Source organism: Marmota flaviventris, chromosome 6, assembly GCF_047511675.1.
Source record: "Marmota flaviventris isolate mMarFla1 chromosome 6, mMarFla1.hap1, whole genome shotgun sequence".
Taxonomy (NCBI): Eukaryota; Metazoa; Chordata; class Mammalia; order Rodentia; family Sciuridae; genus Marmota; species Marmota flaviventris.
In genome coordinates this window covers 126808375-126827451 of record NC_092503.1, presented here as the reverse complement: position 1 = coordinate 126827451, position 19077 = coordinate 126808375, and the positions used below count along the sequence as shown (strand labels likewise).

The following is a 19077-nucleotide window of genomic DNA, read 5'->3' as shown; positions in this document are numbered from 1 at the left end:
ATATGGCCTTGAGACAAGACTGTGAATGTGGACTGTTGTTCATCTCAAGTAAGTACAAAGTACTTCTGATTCTTCTTACTAATGAGTGCTGAAAATAATGCATTCACCAAATCACTCATGACAACTACCAAGTATATGCAACTCAGTTGTATGGTCAGAAACCTAGAAATGGCTAGTGGTGCCCTGTGGAAATTGTGAACCCACAGTGAGGTGGACTTAGAAAAGTGATATTTTTATCACCTGACTTTAATGTAGCAACACCTACTCTCCAGTCTAACAGAGGACCATAAAAAGAGTCTGTGCTACCTGTTGCTGTCTTGGTTAAAGCTTTGTAACCAAAGCTTTTAAAAGACCTGAATATTTGTCTTTCCAAAGTGTGCAATCATTCAGATAAACAGACAAAGCTCTCTTTTGGACAAAAGCTAGGAGAATTCTGTTACTATATATTCTTTCTGTGGCACTGCAGGTCTTCCTTCACAAGTACCCTGCATCTCCATCAATTGACAGCCTCTGAGAACTGGCTCAGGACTGGGAACTTAAGTGAGGGAGGAATTGTGATTTTTTTTTTCCATTGAATCAGTTAATATCAACTTTTAGCTCATCCACTCCTGATACCAAGCAAGCAGTCAATATTCATACTGGTTTGAATAGAACATTTCCCATGATCAGTTTGTCATTAGCATTAACCATGTAGGTCAAAATTCCCCAATTGTCATTCCAACTTTGCTGCCTGCTACAATAATTTCATCCATTTTTGTCTGACAGATATTCTACTAATCACATCTCTAAGGGAATACAGTGTTTCTCTCCACCAACAATCAGCTCATACCTGTGGGCCAGCATCATCATATTATCAGAATAACATATGGCTGAAAAGTGTAGAAGAATTGAGATAGTTTAAGGATATGGGGGAGTACATGTATGTGCACACAGGTACAAGTGTCTGTGTAAGAGAGAAGAGTGAAAGACTGTAATGACTTCTGATACCATCTACATGAAATTAGACCAAATTTCACAGGTTATGAGCACAGTCCTCCAAAAGACTGTCCTTATTCCAGGTATAATCTGTAGGTTTCAGGATCAGAAATGATCATCCTCACCCATGGATATCTGGCTACAAATTTGGAGGTCTCTAGCACACCCACAAGTGACTCACAGGACTGAGGAAAGTGATATGCTTATGATTACAGTTTTATCACAGAAAAGAATACACAAAGGGGAGATATATCAAGCAAGCTCTGTGAGGGTATCAAATGCAAACTTTCTGTCTTGTTAAGGTACATTATTCTTCTGGCACACTGGTGTTCAAAACTATGGACAATACTGCCATCCAAGAAGCATCCCTGAACTTTAGTGTCAAGTTTCTACTTAGGCTTTCTTACATAGGCATAGTTGATTGAATTATTGACCATGTAGCTAAACTCAATCTCTAGCCTCCCTCCTCATCTCGTGAAGGTCAGGATACTATCACCATGATTCAAAGCCCCAAATCTCCAATGACCTGGATAATCATTCGAGCATGGTCAGCCCCCATCCTAAGCTATCCTGGGGCCTACCACAAATCATGACATGAGGATAAACAAGTATGATCCAGGTGGTTCATGAATAACCAAGACACTTCTGCCACTTGGGAAATTCCTAGGTTTTTAGAAGCTCTATACTAGGAACCAGAGACAACGACCAGACAAGTTCTTTATTATACATCAGGTTCCTACTCTCATCCTTCCCTTTTCATCCTACTCTTTTAGTTCTCCATTGGTCTTAATTACCCTGATAATGGGTACTTATGGGTTTGTTTATTATATTCCCCCACCACATTTAAAGGTAACTTTTATGAGATTGTGGAATTTGGTTTGTTCACTCCTATGTTTGTGGAACTCCATGATATAATGCATGCACAAAATTCCTGAGAGAAAAATAGAAAAACAAATAAAGAATTATTTATTATAGTGAAGTCATGAAAATCTTAATGTAAAACAGATATAAGTTTTTTTAGTCCCCTAAGTGCTAATAGCAGTCTTTAAAGAGCTTCCTCCCAAAAATTTTCTTCAGAGCCAACATCACTTCTTTATTCCTAACGGTGTATATCAGTGGATTCAGCACTGGGGTGACTGCACTGTATATGACAGCCACTTTCTGGTCCTCACTCATGGACGTGGCTGAAGCAGGAAGAATATATGTAAAAACTACATGTCCATAAAAGCGACATACCACAAAAAAATGGGAGGCACAAGTGGGCAGAGCCTTATGGAGTATTCTGCAGGACCTGTTCTTCAACACAAGGAAGCCAATAATGTAGGAGAGGAGTGTGAGAAAGAAAGCTCCCATAGATATACTCCCTGTGACAACAGAAAGAAGCCACTGGTTGAGTTCTGTGATACTGCAGGCCAGTTTCAGGAGGGATTTCACATCACAGTGGTTTCAGGAGGGGTTTCACAACATCAGTGGTTGAGTTTCAGAGAATGGCAAAAGTCCAGTTGTGCAGTCATGACAGAATGCATCAGAGCATAGAAGAAGCTAATGAGCCATGCCACAGCTGCCAACAGAACACCAGCTGGGGGTTCATGATGACAGTGTAGAGAAATGGGTTGCAGATGTCCACAACATGGTCAAAGGCCATCACTGCTGGCAAGATGGCCTGAGTACTTCCCAGAAAGTGGAAGAAGTGTAGCTGAGCCAAGGAAAGATACGGCCCTGTGAGTGGAGAGCAGGTTCATAAGCACCTTGGGCAGTGTCACCAAAGAATAACAAATATCCAAACAAGAAAGGTTTCCCGAAAAGAAATACATAGGGGTGTGGAGTTTGGGTTCCAAAATTATAATCATTATTATCGCTCCATTTCCAACCAAGTTGATCAGGTAAATAATTATGAACCTCCCAAAGTAGACTGGCTGCAGCTCCTGAATACTGGTCAGGCTGAGTAAAAGAAATTCATCCACTATAGTGACATTCTGTATCCCTCTGGGGAGCAAATAAAAAACTAATTAGTTATTTTTTTCTAATACTTAATTTTAAGCTGTGGGGCTTAAGTTAAGCAAGTTTACTATTTGAATTAATCTAGGGGTGAACTACAGTATCAGTAATGTTTAAGAATAGCAAAGAGATGGGGATATAGCTCAGTGGTAGGGCACCTATCTAGCATGCTAGAAATCCTGGGTTCTATCCCCAGCACCCAAAAATAAATAGTAAAGCTGGTTTATGAACAACAAAATTAAGGAAGGTCAACATACCTAGTACATCAATAAAATGACATTAGACTAATAAAAGCATCATATTATGAATAGATCAGATATGGATAAAGGGAACTTTTTATATATGTGGGACCTGACCACAACCTCATGTATAGAATTAGAATTAGAGTTTAGATAAGTTTTAAACATACAAAGGAAATAGCTATTCAATTTTTGATTGCAGGTTCTAGCAGTAATATAGGTGTAATTTAGTAAGATTTTTTCCACTTCTAAGGTGCAAAAATTTCACAAGAGATAAACACATCCTTCTTGACAACCTAAACCTTCAGTGAAACTAAGAGACATAAAAGCCCACAAAATTCAAGTTATTGTGTAAATAAAAGGGTTAAAAAAACAGCAGAATTTGCATCATTAGCTATGGGTTGCCAGTCTGAATGATTCGCATCCTCCTTCCCTAAGTGGAGAGGTTCTGACTGTCACTACATCTCTTAGTGACCTGGACATTGCCCGGGTCCTGGAGGTTGAGGACACCTATTCAGACATAGGCATGTCACCTTATGGATTGAGCTATGCTCATCTATTCCTTTGTATATTTCCTCTTTGCCCTGTTTGGGATAGAATGTTCCATGGAAACATCCTTTGTGTGTCCCTTTCTTTTTCTCTGATTTTGGGTGTGGCCTTCCTAGATGTCAGTCAACCTGCCAGATTCAGCCCCCTGAAACCTGACTCTTTGCCTCATTTGAATGACTTCTCCTCAGTAAAATGGTTCAGCGGGTGCTCCTTGCTCTCTCTCTTTCCACAGACCCCTAAGGTCAGAGGAGCTATCACAAGACCAAAAGCAAAAGGTATTTCTCTGTGTCTGTGTGATTATTTCATGCCAGCCCAGTTCACCTGGAGTGATCTTGAGTGTTTAGTCATGGGACTCAACAATCTAGAGCTTGATGAAGAATTCTCAAACTTTAAGCCCAAGGCATGACCCATAAAGAGGAAATTTTAAACAATTACCTCACCACACGCACACTCCAAAAATATTGCTCTGCAAAACACTCCACTAAAAGAATGGAAAGAGACAAGTTGCAGACTGGGAGAAAATATTTCCAAACCACATATTCCATAGAGCTCTAAAAACTTAACAGTATAAAACCAAAAAGTCCAATAAACAATCATAAAACACATAAATAGATATGAACAGAAAATGACATGCAGATAGCAGACTACCACATGAAAAGACGTTCATTTTTTCATTAGCACAGTGCAAATTAAAATAATGGAAAGATATCACAACACATCTAGCAAAATGGCTAGAATAAAAATAGTGATGACACCAAATACTAGTAAGGATGCAGGGAAACTGGATCACAAATTTAACATTAGCCAAGATGTACATGCTTAGCCATATTGAAAAGTATGTCACTTTCTTACTAAGTTAAAAATGAACCTATCATATGACCCAACAATTGTACATCTGGGTATTCTTCCCAGAAAAAAAAAAAAAAAAAACTGTGTTTATAGAATTATTATCCATAATATTTAAAGTTGGAAATAGCCCAAATGTTATAATGTAACATTTCTATTTGAACCACTTTAATATCTTCTAATTGCATTTGCTTACAAACCCTCCAGGATCCATCTGTGGCTTAGCTCTGCAGTCTAAGCTTTGCTATTCCTCAAATCTGATCATCCTTGGTAGTTTTCAATTCCACAAATGTGCCAAACTGTTCTCCAACAGGGATTTCACTCATGCGTGCCACTTTCCTTGAGCATCCTTTACCTCCCCTCTTCCTTAAGATTCAATAGTATGGTAATCATTGCATCCTACCTTAGCCACATTCTCCTAACTGTAACACTAGGTTTTGTCTTTATTAATAATTTCAACCCTCCATCATCTCAATACCAATGCTATTTCAAATTCATTAGTGTTTGAAATTTACCAAGATATCTAGGCACCACCTTCTGTACTCTTTGGCAATCAGGTGTTCAACTCCTCCTTCACATCAGATGGTGGAGGTTTTGACCTTAGTTGATCCTCTCCAGAACTGTCATGATGGTCATCCTGTCAGGGAGGTTTCATCTGCAAGTCAATTGCATGTTAATGTGGGTACTGGGATCAATAGCTGGTCAGAATTTACCTTAGTGTGCCTGCACTGTGAAAGGAATCTTCCTTCCCAGACAAATAGAGAGACCTATACCTTTAAATTCTAGCTTCACCTCAACATCAATGGACAGTGTCAAGAGTTAGTCCCATTAATCTTTTTCTTTTGACATGTTTTCCCATTAGCTCCTTTGCTTCTGTTTATTTTATAGAAATTAACTACCACCCTTTGCTTTCTAAGCCATTTTGAAAGTAGTTTAAAGAAGACCCTAGCCAGGTGCTCCCTGCAGCTCGGGAGGCTGAGACAGTGGGATTGTGAGTTCAAAGCCAGTTTCAGCAACAGCAAGGCTCTAAGCAACTCAGTGAGACCCTGTCTCTAAATAAAATAAAAAATAGGTCTGGAGATGTGGCTCAGTGGTAGAGTACCCCTAAGTTCAAACCCCAGTACCATTCCCCCCCGAAAAATGACCCTAAAGTAATTTAAAGAACACTTGTGACCTAGCCATGCATTTCACTGCCCATTGCTAGCTACTGCCTACCAATGGGTTAGGCTCTCATAACCCAATCATTTCACCTCCGAATGTTCTTGCATTGTCGCATACATAAAGTTTTGGGGAATGCCTCACATCCAAACCATAACAATCTTCCCTTGATCCCCAAAAGCTCATGACAATACCAAAACACAAATACATTTTATACATTTTCAAGAGTCCCTTCAATTCTTACTCTTATCAATTCCTATACTTCTCTCTCGCATCCCACGTGGGCTATGAATTTTGGGTTTCCTTTGTGTGAAATATGCTGGCTGAGAAATATAGTGAAAAATCACATGACACAGAAATAATTTTGAAATGCAGGGGGAGAATGGCTCTGATATCTTAAGGGTCCTGCTTCAACACTGGAAGGAAAGAGAGAGAGAGAGAGAGCAAAAACCTACATTTTCAATATTTATACAAAGAGGGCTTCAAAAGAATTTTGATGGAATATTCTTTTGCCAAATAAGGTAGAAAGTGGGCTGTATAAGCCTAATGGGTAACATCCAAGTCCAGGGCTATGAGAGCTGCTCCATTGATACAGTGAGGGCAGAGATATCACACCTTGGGCCATCTACACACAGGAATGCCCAGGATCATTTCCCAAGGGGAGATCTATGTCCCCATTGTTCAGTATCGAGTAAAAGACCACTCAAGTAGCTTCATGGGTGGCATACCACAAGTCCCCATAGTCTCAACAGTTGCATATTGCCCAAAAGTTCGAGTCCAAAGTCTCCTCTGAGACTCAGGACAAGCTTACATTGTAAGCACCTGTAAAAATCAAAAATAATTTATAAGTATCCAAAATATAAAAGTACAGAGTAAACTATTTCATTCACATTTAGGGGCATAGAAAAAAAAAAGGATAGGACCAAAGCAATACTAAAATTCAACTGGCAAACAAATCTTATAGCTTGACCTTTGGGATCTGGGGCACATGGCATGGGGACATTCTGTCTCATTTTCCTTCTTCTACTGATTTTGGCGTTGGTTTGTTCTTCTTTTTCTAAGGCCTTAAGCTGTCATGTTATTTTATTTATTTGATATCTTTCCATTCATTTAATGTATGAGGTCAATTCTCACTTGCATCCTGCACAGGCAGTGAAATGGGCTGGCTGAGAAATAAAAGCTAAGAAAAATAGAACAAAGAAAAAAAATACACAGGATATAGAAAGTAGTTTCAAAAATAGAGGCAAGCCAATCAGACTGATTGAATTTCTATACTATGCAAAATGGAGCCCATGCCTGCATATATATATATATATATATATATATATATATATATATATATATATATATATATATATACACACACACACACACACACACACACATACAGAGAGAGAGAGAGAGAGAGAGAGAGAGAGAGAGAGAGAGAGAGAGAACCCTCATGTATTCACCCATGGCTTCCTGGAGTCAATGCCATGAACTTTCCTCTTAGAACATAGTTTTCCAGAGATTTTGGTACATTGTATCACTGTTCTCAGATCTAAGTATTTTTTATACGTCTCCTAATTTCTTCTGCTATCTATTCATCATCCAAGAGTATATTACTTAATCTCCAGGTGTTAGAGTAGCTTCTGTTTTTTATCTTATTGTTTGTTTTAGTCAGCTTTTTTGCTGCTGTGGCTAGAGGATCTGACCAGCACAATTATAGAGGAGGATCTGATAAGAATGCAAAGTGTTACCTCTGTTGTTTTGCATTTGCTAAAATTTGCGTTGTGACCTAAATGTGGTCTATTTTAGAAAATACTCAATGTGCTGTTAAGAAGAAAGTGAATTCAGTCATTGAGGGATGAAGTATTCTAAAGATGTCTGTTAGCCCCAGAGTATTCATTGTATAATTTAGCTATATAGAATCTTTACTTAATTTTTGTTTGGATGATCTATCCACTGTTAAAAGTCACCCAGTATTATTGTACTGTGGTCTGTTTGATTCTTAATGTTGAAAAGAGTTTATTTAATGTAAGTAGATACTTCATTGTTTCAGGCATAAATATTTACAATTGTTATATCTTATTGATAGATGATTCTCTTAAGCAATATAAAATGATCTCATCTCTTATGATTAATTATGTCTTTAAATCCCCTTTATCTGATGTAAAAATGGCAACCCCTCCTTGTTCATGAGATCCATGTGAGTGGTATGTTTTTTTTTTTTCCCCCCAATTCTTTCATTTTCTGACTGTGGATTCTTTGCCTGTGATGTGAGTCTTTTGCAGAGAACATGTTGTCGGGTCTTGTTTTTTATTTCAATATGCCAACCTATGTCTTTTAATTGAAGAGTTAAGATGATTTACATTCAATGTTATTATGGAAAGATGATTTTTATTTCCTGCCATTTTGATATATTACTATTGTTTAAGTTGAATTCAATTATCCTTTGATTATTCTTCTAGTGTTGTTCCTCTCTTTGCTTGTTTTCACTTTTATTTTTCATTTCTTCTTCATGAAATATTATATCAAGTATGCTTTATAGTCCCAGCTTTCTAGTTATAAATTCTTTTTGCTTTATTTATTATGGAAAGTTTTTTTTTTTTATTTTCATCCTCAATTATGAAGTTAATTTTTCTGTGGATAGTATTCTTGGTTAGTATCTATTTTCATTTCAAGTTTGGTATATGCTATTCCAAGTTCTCCTTGCTTTTAGGGTCTGGGTTGAGGAATCAGTTGAAATCTGGATTGACTTACTTCTAAATGTGACCAGTCATTTTTCTCTGTGAGCCTTTTAAATTCTATTGTTATTCAGTATGTTACGCATTTTCATAATAATGTGACTTGGAGTGGCTCTGTTTTGATTTTGTGTATTTTGAGTACTATATACCTTTTGTGTTTTAATTTCCATTTCATTCTTAATTTTTGGAAATTTTTCTATTATTTCATTGAAAAAAATTGTGTGTTCCTTTAGTTTGTATATCAGAGCCTTCATCTATCCCAATAAACCTTAAAATTGGCCTTTTAAGGATATCCCAGATTTCTTGAATAATGTATTTGTGGTTTTGTAACACTTTTCCTTATGGTCAACTGTAATTTCAAGATTATATACTTCATCTTTGAGGTATGAAAAACTGTCCTCAAAGATGTCTAGTCTGCTGGTGATGCTTTTTATTGAAATTTTAATTTGATTTATTGATTCCTTCATTTAAGGATTTTCATTTTAATTCTCTTTATTGAAGTAATATTTCACCTCCTGTATTTCCTCTCTGATTTCACTCTTTACATCATCTTTTAGTTCATAGAATGTTTATGAATTTTATAAATCTCTGACATTTCCTCCATTGTAGTATCAATGAAGTCAATTGTTGGAGCATTATGGGCTGTTTGGGATGGTTTGTTCCCTTGATTTTTTACATTGTTTTTATATCTACCCATCTATAAGTATAGTTCTGACTTCTTCTTTTAAGTGAATAACTACTATGGAGCTTCTATTTGTTAAGAGCCCTGGGTTGGATGGATGTCTAGATAGCAATACTTTAATTCAATGTGTGACTTCTGCTGGTCCCAATACCAGCTCCACTTTAAGAGATACCATCGAGCCCTCTTAATTATAATCACTTCTGACCCTAATTTTGTACAATACAACCTTGTAAGAACAAAAACTTATTGCAATTATTCACTGTAGTTCCTCAAATTTAGGTATAAACCTATAATAAAGTTCTGTAACAGGTAAAAAAAATAATCTAGTCGTTAAATTTAGTACACTTACTATAAAAGTTATATAGTAAGTAAAATTTCATTAATTATATAAGAATTAATTTAGTAGTTAAATTTAGTAAACTTACTATAACCTTAAGTAAGTTCTAAAAGATGAGAGGAAAAAAGTGCAGGCAAATGGGGGAAGGAAAAAACAGAAAAAAAAAGTAAGTGAAGGGGGTAATAAAAACTATAAAAGGGTACTTACACAAAGGTAGAAAGGAGAAATAAGTGAATGGGTATTATTTAAGGTAGTAGCAAGAGGATGAGTATGGGGTAAGAGAAGCAAGAATAAACTAGAGCTAGAAAAACAATGCTAGGAAGATTGGTTCCAATTAATCCTTTATACCATTATATGAAATATATTCAAATGGGTTGGAGATACAATGTTGACTATTGCATTAACAATTATCATTCAAGTTAAGAAGTTATTTATATAATCTAAGTTGACACTACAGTTGTTCATATTCTAGGAGGGTGTAGTGTTGTGAGTGGGCTGATTCTAATGCTGCAGAAGTTCAGGATGCAGACTCTGATGTGTCCCTGTGTTTGCTATTGGTCACCAGTCTATTTGTTCCCCTCTACTAGATTCTTTTCATGGTATTGAAGATCCTGATAGCCTTCTGTGTGTGCAGAACACTGGTTGTGGATTTTCAACAGGTGTTCTGTGGTACAGAGGTGTTCCCCCTGCTGCCTCTGCTCTCTGAGATGCTGTGATGAAGGGTCTCTGGTGGTTCACCTGCAATCCAGTTTACATTTCCCCAGGTTATGAATGGTAGGGATTGATTTTCTGTGCTTAAAAAGTCTGGTGTAAGTTCCTGCAAGTATCCAAATAATGCCCTGTCGCTTGCCAGTTATGATCAGGAATCAAGCCATGCACGTATTGTGGATATATCCAACCCTTCCTACTGTGTAGCCTCTGCCAATTTCCCACTGGGTCTGTTAGTCACTGGATATTCAGGCAGCTTACCTCTAATATGGTACTGCAATCCCAGGGACTATCCCTGGGCTTCCCATGATGCTTCCTCTAAGTACTAGAGGTTAGGGCCTGGTAAATCAACTTTCTTTAGTTTTGGGGCCAAAGGGGCTTCATTGTAGCCTTTGAGTTCAATAAGCCTGTGCAGAGCTTTCGCCCTTGCCTGGGTCCCAGGAGGCTGAGCAGGGTGAGGTACACTTCCTCAGCCCAGGTCCCCACCAGCTCACTCCATTCCTTTGTTCAGGGGGAATTGGACAGTAAGGAGGGACTTTCAGAGACTTAAGGCTAGTAGAGGTCCCTCTAGAAGTAATTTCTGTCCAGATTCTTAAAAGAGCCTACTGCAGTGGGGGCTTCCCTCTGGTTTACATTGCAGCTGTGTAGGTAGGGAAAGATGTTGTGCTGATTTAAGAGGACAACTGGTGGGCTGCAGGCTCCAAAAGATGGCTGCACCACACCCTCAGCTTCATCTTTATGATGTGGTTGTAAGTGATTTGTGCTATTTTAAAGTACTTTCTGAATTTTAAATTTTATTAATCTTTTCAACAGTTTTTCAACAATTGTTTTAAGTGAGTGAGTTTAAAAGAATGTCCATTCACCATTCTCTCTTTCTTTCTCTGATGTGCCCAACACACACACATAATCCACAGGTTCAGGTTAGAATACTCTTGAGTTTTGTTTTCTCCTCTGGTAACCAACTTTTCAGACTCTCCAGGTCTCAGACTATGTAGTTGAGTCTTAGAGCATTTATTTTATTACCCATCTCCAAAGTCTGCTTTTATTCTCTGCCTCCTTTCTTTGTTGTGAGGAAATCTTTGGGACTTCCTGCTCAATTCACTTCTGCCATCTTCCCCCACCTAACATTTTATAAGGCCTAAGCATCTGTGAATTTTTATATCCCTGGGTTGGGGGGTGGCCCTGAAACCAATCATTCATGGACCATATGAGGGTTGTACTTCAATCTATAAATCACAATGTATCTTTTTTTTGGAATAGGAGATTGTAAACTGAAGACTTCAGATAAGCACTGTCAAAATCGATATCTAGTAGTTACATGTGGCTATTTATATTTAAAATGAATAAAATTTAAAAAGTGAACTGTTTAGCACTCTAGCAACATTTCAGGTGCTCAATAACCACATGCTAACTGTGGTTATCATCCTGGACTGCAGATTGATTACAATTTCATTATTTTAGAATGTTTTCTTGTACAACAATGCTGAAATGAAATGACTAAAAGTTTATGTATCCCCAAAATTCATATGTTGAAAGATAATCCCCAATGAGATGGTATTTGTAAGTGGGATTTACTGTATGTGATTGGATTATGAGAGCAGAGCTCTTACAAAAGTTCTGTGATAGTTCTAATCCCATTCATTATAAAATCTCCCTAGCCCCTTGTTCACCATTCAGTGATATAGTGAAAAAAACCAGCTATTTATGAGGAAGAGGGTACTCACCACACAGATTGTCCAAAACCTTGATTCTGAACTTCCTGACCTTGAGAAATGTGACAAATAAGTTTCTATTGTTTATAAGCTATCCAGTGTATAGTACATTTTTTATATATAGCAACCTCATGGACTAAGTTAACTGCTCTTGATGCTATCTGGGCCACAGGTTAAGTAAATAAGATCCATTTAAAATGAAAGGGCCAATATTATTTCTTGCACAGATTGCATAATATTTCTGTCTGGAGTATGAATACATAGAACTGCAATGGGTCATGAGTGAATCTCTTATCTAATGCCTTTAAAAACAAAGTGTCCCCAGTTCCAAAAAGAAAAACACATGTTCCTTCAGTTCTATTCTCAGACTGAAGACACTTTGTTCACATCAAATTTTTAGGGGATGAATTATCCTCTAGAATAGTCCAGGGATAGAGCACGAAGTTTGAGAAGCAGGAACCCATCTAAAGAAGAGAAATTCTGGGAAATGAAGTGGCAAAGAGGATGGGGGCAGTGGAGTACTCTCTGTGGTTTACTCAGAGCAGCAGTTCTCAAAGTGTTGTATATGGAACCCTTATAATTTCTGAGATCCTTTCACAGGATCCACAAGGTCAAAACTATTTTTATAACATTACTAAAACATTATTTTCAATGAAATAAAATTCAGCAAGAATGGAGCTACAGTACTAAATGTTAAGAGTAGTTATTGTAATTTTTTTACCACCTCTTAATTACAGAAGAAGAAGAAGTCACTTTCATTTAAACATGCCTAGATTGAAGGATTAAAAAATATTAACTACAGTAAATCTCTAGTCTAGGGTTCACATTTTTTAAAATATATGATTAAGTGGGAAATATGCATAAAGCCTACTACATCCCAAATTGGGATGTTTATGTCAATGAAATCATTTTATAAACAGTATCAGTTTGTTTTATACAATATCACTTTTACTTGAAAGAATGAATGACAGAAAAACTATGATTATTTAGACTTGTATATCTGACTGACATTAAAATCTATAGACACATCTATACATTTTAATTCAACAGAATTTCAAAAGTTCAGTGACAGTGCTTCAGGATCTGCATTGCAAATAACCTTTAAGAAGTTGACATGTTATTTTAGGTATTCATTCAAAGATGAATACCCACAATTATCCAAAAACATTATTAAAAGTGGTTCCTCTTACATACTGGTATGAGGTTAGCTTTTTTCATATATTTCAATCAAAATCATAGGTTAAATGCAGAAATAGATACAAAAGTACATAGGTCTTCTAACAAAACAGACATGAAAAGGACTTATAAAAATGTGAAGTGTAAAGAAGGTCCAGCTTCCACTTTATTACTTTATTTTTAAAAAATAGTTATTTCTCTAAAACTATTTTTCTGTTAACACGCAATAAGTTATTAATTTGCTAGATAGATTATTTTTAAAAGGTTTAATTTCTAATGTGATAAATATTGATAACTATAATACACATAAACAAAATTACCTTGGGGAGCCTACTTAATTCCTAAAAATTAAGAATTAAGAGATCCTGAAACCAAAATGTTTAAGAACTGCTGACTTAGCACCTGAGGCAGGACTCTGAAAGACTAAGTGCCTAAAAAGTCTTCATGGCAAGAGTAGAGAGCTTAAACTAGGCAAAATCCCCAGGTCCCTGGCATGGCTCTCAGGGTCCCCGGACCTAAGAGGGTGTGTAAAGTAGCCTAGAGTTGGGAAATACCTTGGGGATTTCCTCAGTTTTCACTTTTGCTTCTGCCTGGAACTCGTGATAGGGCCCCAGTACCCCTATTGCGGGTAGGATTCATAGAGAAGCCAGTCAGCGAGGCCTTCGGTTCCTGGTTATGAAATCCAAAGGGAGGGAGCGGGACTGATTGTCCCCAAACTGGAAGGATCAGAGCCATGGAGCCCTTCTCCTACTGCTGTTGGGAGCCCTGGCACTGACAGATACTTGGGCTGGTGAGTGCGAGATCAGGGAAAAAAAAAAAAAAAAAAAAGACCTCTGTTGGGGAGAGGCAAGGAGACCACCCTGAGCCAACGCAGAACTCTGGGAAGCCGGGTCTTCTTAACCACAAACCCACACCCCTCCCTGGGTCCCCATCTCCTGAGTAGTGAGTGGCCCCTTCCCTCACTCCCTTCTGCCTCCCCGCGCTTCCCATCTCACAAGCCCTGGAGCCCTGCTACTTCATTCCAGGCTTTCTTAGCCTGGGACCCAAGGTCCAGCGCTAGGTCTCAATCGCTCCCCTCCCCCAGGTTCCCATTCTCTAAAGTTTCTCATCACTGCCTTGTGGCGACCCCTCCGGGGAGACTCACATCATGGAAATAGGCTAAGTAGACCACACGCCTTTCTTGCGATTTGAGTTCCACGCCTCAATTGGGAGGATGGAGCCACAGACATCTTGGATGGAGCTGGAGGGGAGGGAGTATTGGCACCGGGAGACACAATATGCTAGAGGGCTACAGCAGATTTACCTAGAAGGCCTGAAGATTCTGCTCAGCTACTACAACCAGAGCAAGGAAGGTGAGTGACCTCTGGCCAAGGTTCCAAGTAACAACCCCTCCTCTTCTCCCACTTCCCTGCCAAATCCTCCAGAATCTCCTCATGGTCTGAGACTCATGGCAATAGTGTGAGACCTGCTCATCTTCTTTAACCTATGAAAAATGTGGGGCTCTGGTTTCATTTACTGTTTTGGGTATGGAAAAGATCTCACTAGTCACCTCCAGTCGTCTGAAGCGTGGGCGGGAGTAAGTGGGGGGAACCTAATCGCGGACTGGATCAGTGTCTCACACCTTACAGAGGGTGCACGGGTTCCACGTGGGACCAGACTGGCGCCTCCTCCATGGGTACTGGCAGTACGCCTATGACGGCACCAATTACATTGCTCTGAATGATGACCTACGCTCCTGGGCCGTGGCAAACATGGCAGCTCAGATCACCCAGCGCAAGTGGGAGGCCGAGGGAGTGACGGAGACAAACAGGGCCTTCCTGGAATGGGGGTGCGTGGAGACACTCCGCAAGCACCTGGGGAACGGGAAGGAGACGCTGCAGCGCGCAGGTATCAGTGGCAGCGGGCAACTTGGAGATCTCCTGTACATTCCCCCATGCGCCTCTTGCAAGTAAAGAAAACTGTCCTCCCTCTGATCCAAAAGGGTATGAGTTCAACTTGGTTTCCAAAAGCTGTACCAGAGAGTGATTCTAAGAACCACACTTCTCTTAATTACACCAAGGGGTCCTAGGGCTGGAGGGAAGACAATCCTTAAAATAAGTGATCAGTTTCCTTTGACTCTGGCAGCAACCTCGGGCATACCAGGGTGACTTTCAGGCTTTTTCTTTATCCCAACGCAATGACTTTGGAAGTATGAGGCCATCTTTTCCTCAGCTGTCAGCCTCCACTCAGTTCAGAATCTAAAGTATTTCTTAGAAGCTTGGAGCATCTTCCTCTTGGCTGTCTCACCCTGATTCTAGAACATAAGAAAAAGTAGGAATATTATCCCAGATTCCTGAATCCTGCTTAGTGTCTGGGTGTTGTGCTCCCACCTCACACCTATTGTCCTGTCCATTCTTCGGTGCCCCATGCAAAATGTCCCAATTAACTGAGTCTTATCTGCAGATCCCCCATTGACATATGTCACCCACCACCCCATCTCTGACCATGAGGTCACCCTGAGGTGCTGGGCTCTGGGGTTCTACCCTGGGGAGATCACCCTAACTTGGCAACGGGGTGGGGAGGACCAAACCCAGGAAATGGAGCTTGTGGAGACCAGGCCTGCAGGGGATGGAAAATTCCAGAAATGGGCAGCTGTGGTGGTGTCTTCTGGAGAAGAGCAGAGATACACGTGCCATGTGCAGCATGAGGGGCTGCCTGAGCCCCTCATCCTGAGATGGGGTAAGGAGGGATGAGGGCACAGGGCCTGTGGTCAGGAAAACAGGAGCCATTCTTTGGAGACCCTCAGCAGGGTCAGGGCTGAAAACTGAGAGCCAGGGTCACTTATCCTCCCTTCCTTTCCCAGAGAGGTCTCCCCAGTTCTCCATCACCTTTGTGGTAATGGTTGCTGGCCTGGTTCTCCTTGGAGTTGTTGCTGTTGTTATGATGTGGAGGAAGAAGAACTCAGGTAGGGTAAGGGTGAGGTCTCAGTTTTCTTTCCCAGTGGGGATACAAGCCCCAGGTAGTTTTTCTTGACTTTTTAACTAAGAAGGGTTTGACCCACAAAAGACATGATACTGAAAGCCATAATCTCAAATGTTTAAATCTCCAAAAGATTAAAACTCCAAAACTATAAGTCTGGGAAAAAAACTTTAATTTTAATTCACTGAAAGACATTTATTAGCATTTTCAAAAGGGATTTATTTTAGAGACATGACAGAACATGTCAGAATCTACTTTACACCATTAAATATACAATAACATATTTTTGAATGAATAAATGTGCAGCTATACTAACAACAGTTGCACAAGTATAACAATTATGAGCAGATGAACCTTATTCCTAAATAGGTGAACAAGCAAAATGTGTGAATACCTATCACTATAGTTAGTAACTGTGTATCCCAGCATTATACCTGCAGTAATCTGAAATACTGTATTATACAACCTAAATCTTTTGACAAGGTAAATGAGAATGTACAAGAAATCACCATCAAATATTCAGTTATCAAAAAGAAAGTCAAAACCTTGAGAAGTTTTTGTCTTTCACAAATGTAGATATACAAAAAGGACATTTCTTCATTCATCAAGAAAATTTCAGTGTTTTTACATACATGTTACAATGCTTACACACAGCCAACATTCTGATAATGTACTTTCACAGTCACATTTGCAAAAATCATAAAATAAATTGAGACTCTCTGAAAGCATTATACAGTTTATACCTCCATTATTAGGTGTTGTAAAGTTAAAATAAAAAACAGGAAAAAATTTTAAATAATGATGATAATTTTAAATAGTGGGGGAAAACTAAGAAGAACTTGAAATATGAAAAAAATTACAGGGATAGAATACAATAATTAATGGACATAGTTCATAAAAACTGATACAATTTCATGATCATTATCTATATTCTGAAGTCTCATATCATAATGAGTAGTGGCTTTTTTTTTTCTTTTAAGCTGTGGCTTTTCTTGGAGAATATGTTCACATTCATTTTTTTTAATGTGGCAATACTGTTTTTGAATTCTTCCAAGATTTGATATACACTGATATAATAATTCCCTATTAATTTTTGCAGTCTGCTGTGCCACACTTATGTGTTGTTTGGGGTGTGTGGAAACCCATCTGTATGCACTCAAAAGCACCACAAACTGAGCAGAAGCAATACTGGTGATTGTACACCATTAAATAAACGTCTTCATCTGTACATAATTATCAGTAACATCACTGGCTCCTTCACACAAAAACATCTTTAATTCATTAAAAGCTTCATCAGCTGAAGAGATGCCAATGTAGACAAATGACACACTCTTATACATGTTTTTGTTGTAGCTTTTATTGCTTGGCCAATTCCCCAGAATTTTTCTTTCTACCCCTCTAATATAAATAGCCTTTTTCCCACAAAGGAATTTACAGTGGGAAATCGGCTTTCAGCATTTTAATATTTGGGGTTTTAATTGTTGAGGGTTATGATTTTTAAGATTTTAGACTTTAGAGACTTAAATGTTTCAGAATTCAACACATGAGTTTCTAGCATTCAGGATTGTGACTTTCAGAATATGATCAGCACAGACTGGGAAGTACCATCCACACACAGGTGCTTACTCAGCTTGGAGCCTGTTTACTGATATTTACATTACTGTAAAGCAATGTGAAAATGAAGGACAAATTTATCACCCGGTTATTGTAGTGATACAGACTTGTTTCCCAAAAGCCAGAAGTCAGAAGAGAAAGCCCTGCTGAGGTCAGACTTTCAGGAGGACAACTGGTTCAGTTCCTGCATACCTCCTGTCCTTGTGCCTTCTGATCCTTCCCTGGGTCTGCAATTACAGTTCTGGAAACTTCCCTAGGTCTAGGATTTGCACATTCCTGTACCCTTTTGGCCTTGTCTCCTCCTAGGTCTCTCACAGGATTTTGTTTTCTTTGTAAAGGTAGAAAAAGAGAGAGCTATGCTCAGCCTGCCTGTAAGTTTAAAGGGGTTGATCCTAAGACCCTTGGGATAGTGTATTTGGGAGTCCATGGGGGAGTTAACCCACTCCATAATCTCTCCTTTAGCCATATCTCCTGTGGGATCTGATAAGTCACTCACAACTTGAAGAGGTGAGTCACTGGAAAGCATGAAGAGGGAAAGAAGGTGGGGCAAAGAGGACATGACTGGGTTACAGGGACTCTCTAAATTTGAACCTTTCAGAATGTTGCCACTTATAGGTACTGATCTGATTTGTTCATGATTACTTTATTCTACAGCGCAAAACAGCTGTCATGGGTAGAATTGAACCATACAAGATTTGTTCACATCTCTCCATCCTGATGATGGTTTCAAGAGCTCCTGATTTCTCATTGTGAAGTTCACATCTGACTATATCTATGTGTCTGTGTTGCTATCAGCATAATGTAAGGAAATAAGAATAGTCCATCCCTGATCATCAAGACCCCTGCCCCACACTTATGTGTGTTCTCTTCCCCTGTAGACTTTCCTGTTCCAGCAGACACGGGGCTGGGATGCCTCTGTGTGGACAAGTGCATGGAGTATTGCATGCATGGCGTATGTTAAGGGCATCTGGTGGCAAACCACTCCCCTTGTGCTAGGCGCGTAAGTGACAATCCACTTACCCTATAGGCACATCCCTGGGCGTGAAGCTGCATGTTGCAGTCCCTGTGTTTGCTCCATGGTCCACTCTTCGATTGCTCACTGCAAGGACAGGTGGCCAGAAATTGTATCGGTGGCTGCCTATAATCTACTTAGCTACTGCCTGAGTATATATACATGGTAACTGCTGCAATAAAATCAGACCTGCTTCCTGCTTGTCTCTGGAGGTCTTGATTAGCGACTCCATAGCCACACTCTCCTCTATCCTGTTCCGTGGACCTCCTCACTGGACTAGAGAGAGCCCATGCATGCTTCTACCCCTGTCTTAACTTTATGTTGCACTGTGCTGCCACTTCTTACTTCCCTGTTGAAAATGAGAATCTGAATATGGATTTGTTCTGT

The 19077-nt window shown here is 39.1% G+C and overlaps 2 pseudogenes; one reads left to right on the top strand and one right to left on the bottom strand.

Annotated features, from left to right (window-relative positions):
* Nucleotides 1–2007: 2007 nt before the first annotated feature.
* LOC114082876 (olfactory receptor 12D3-like) lies at nt 2008–9348 on the bottom strand (annotated as a pseudogene).
* Nucleotides 9349–10925: 1577 nt separating this feature from the next.
* Nucleotides 10926–18488, top strand: LOC114083607 (popy Class I histocompatibility antigen, A-1 alpha chain-like; annotated as a pseudogene).
* The last annotated feature ends 589 nt before the right edge of the window (nt 18489–19077 follow it).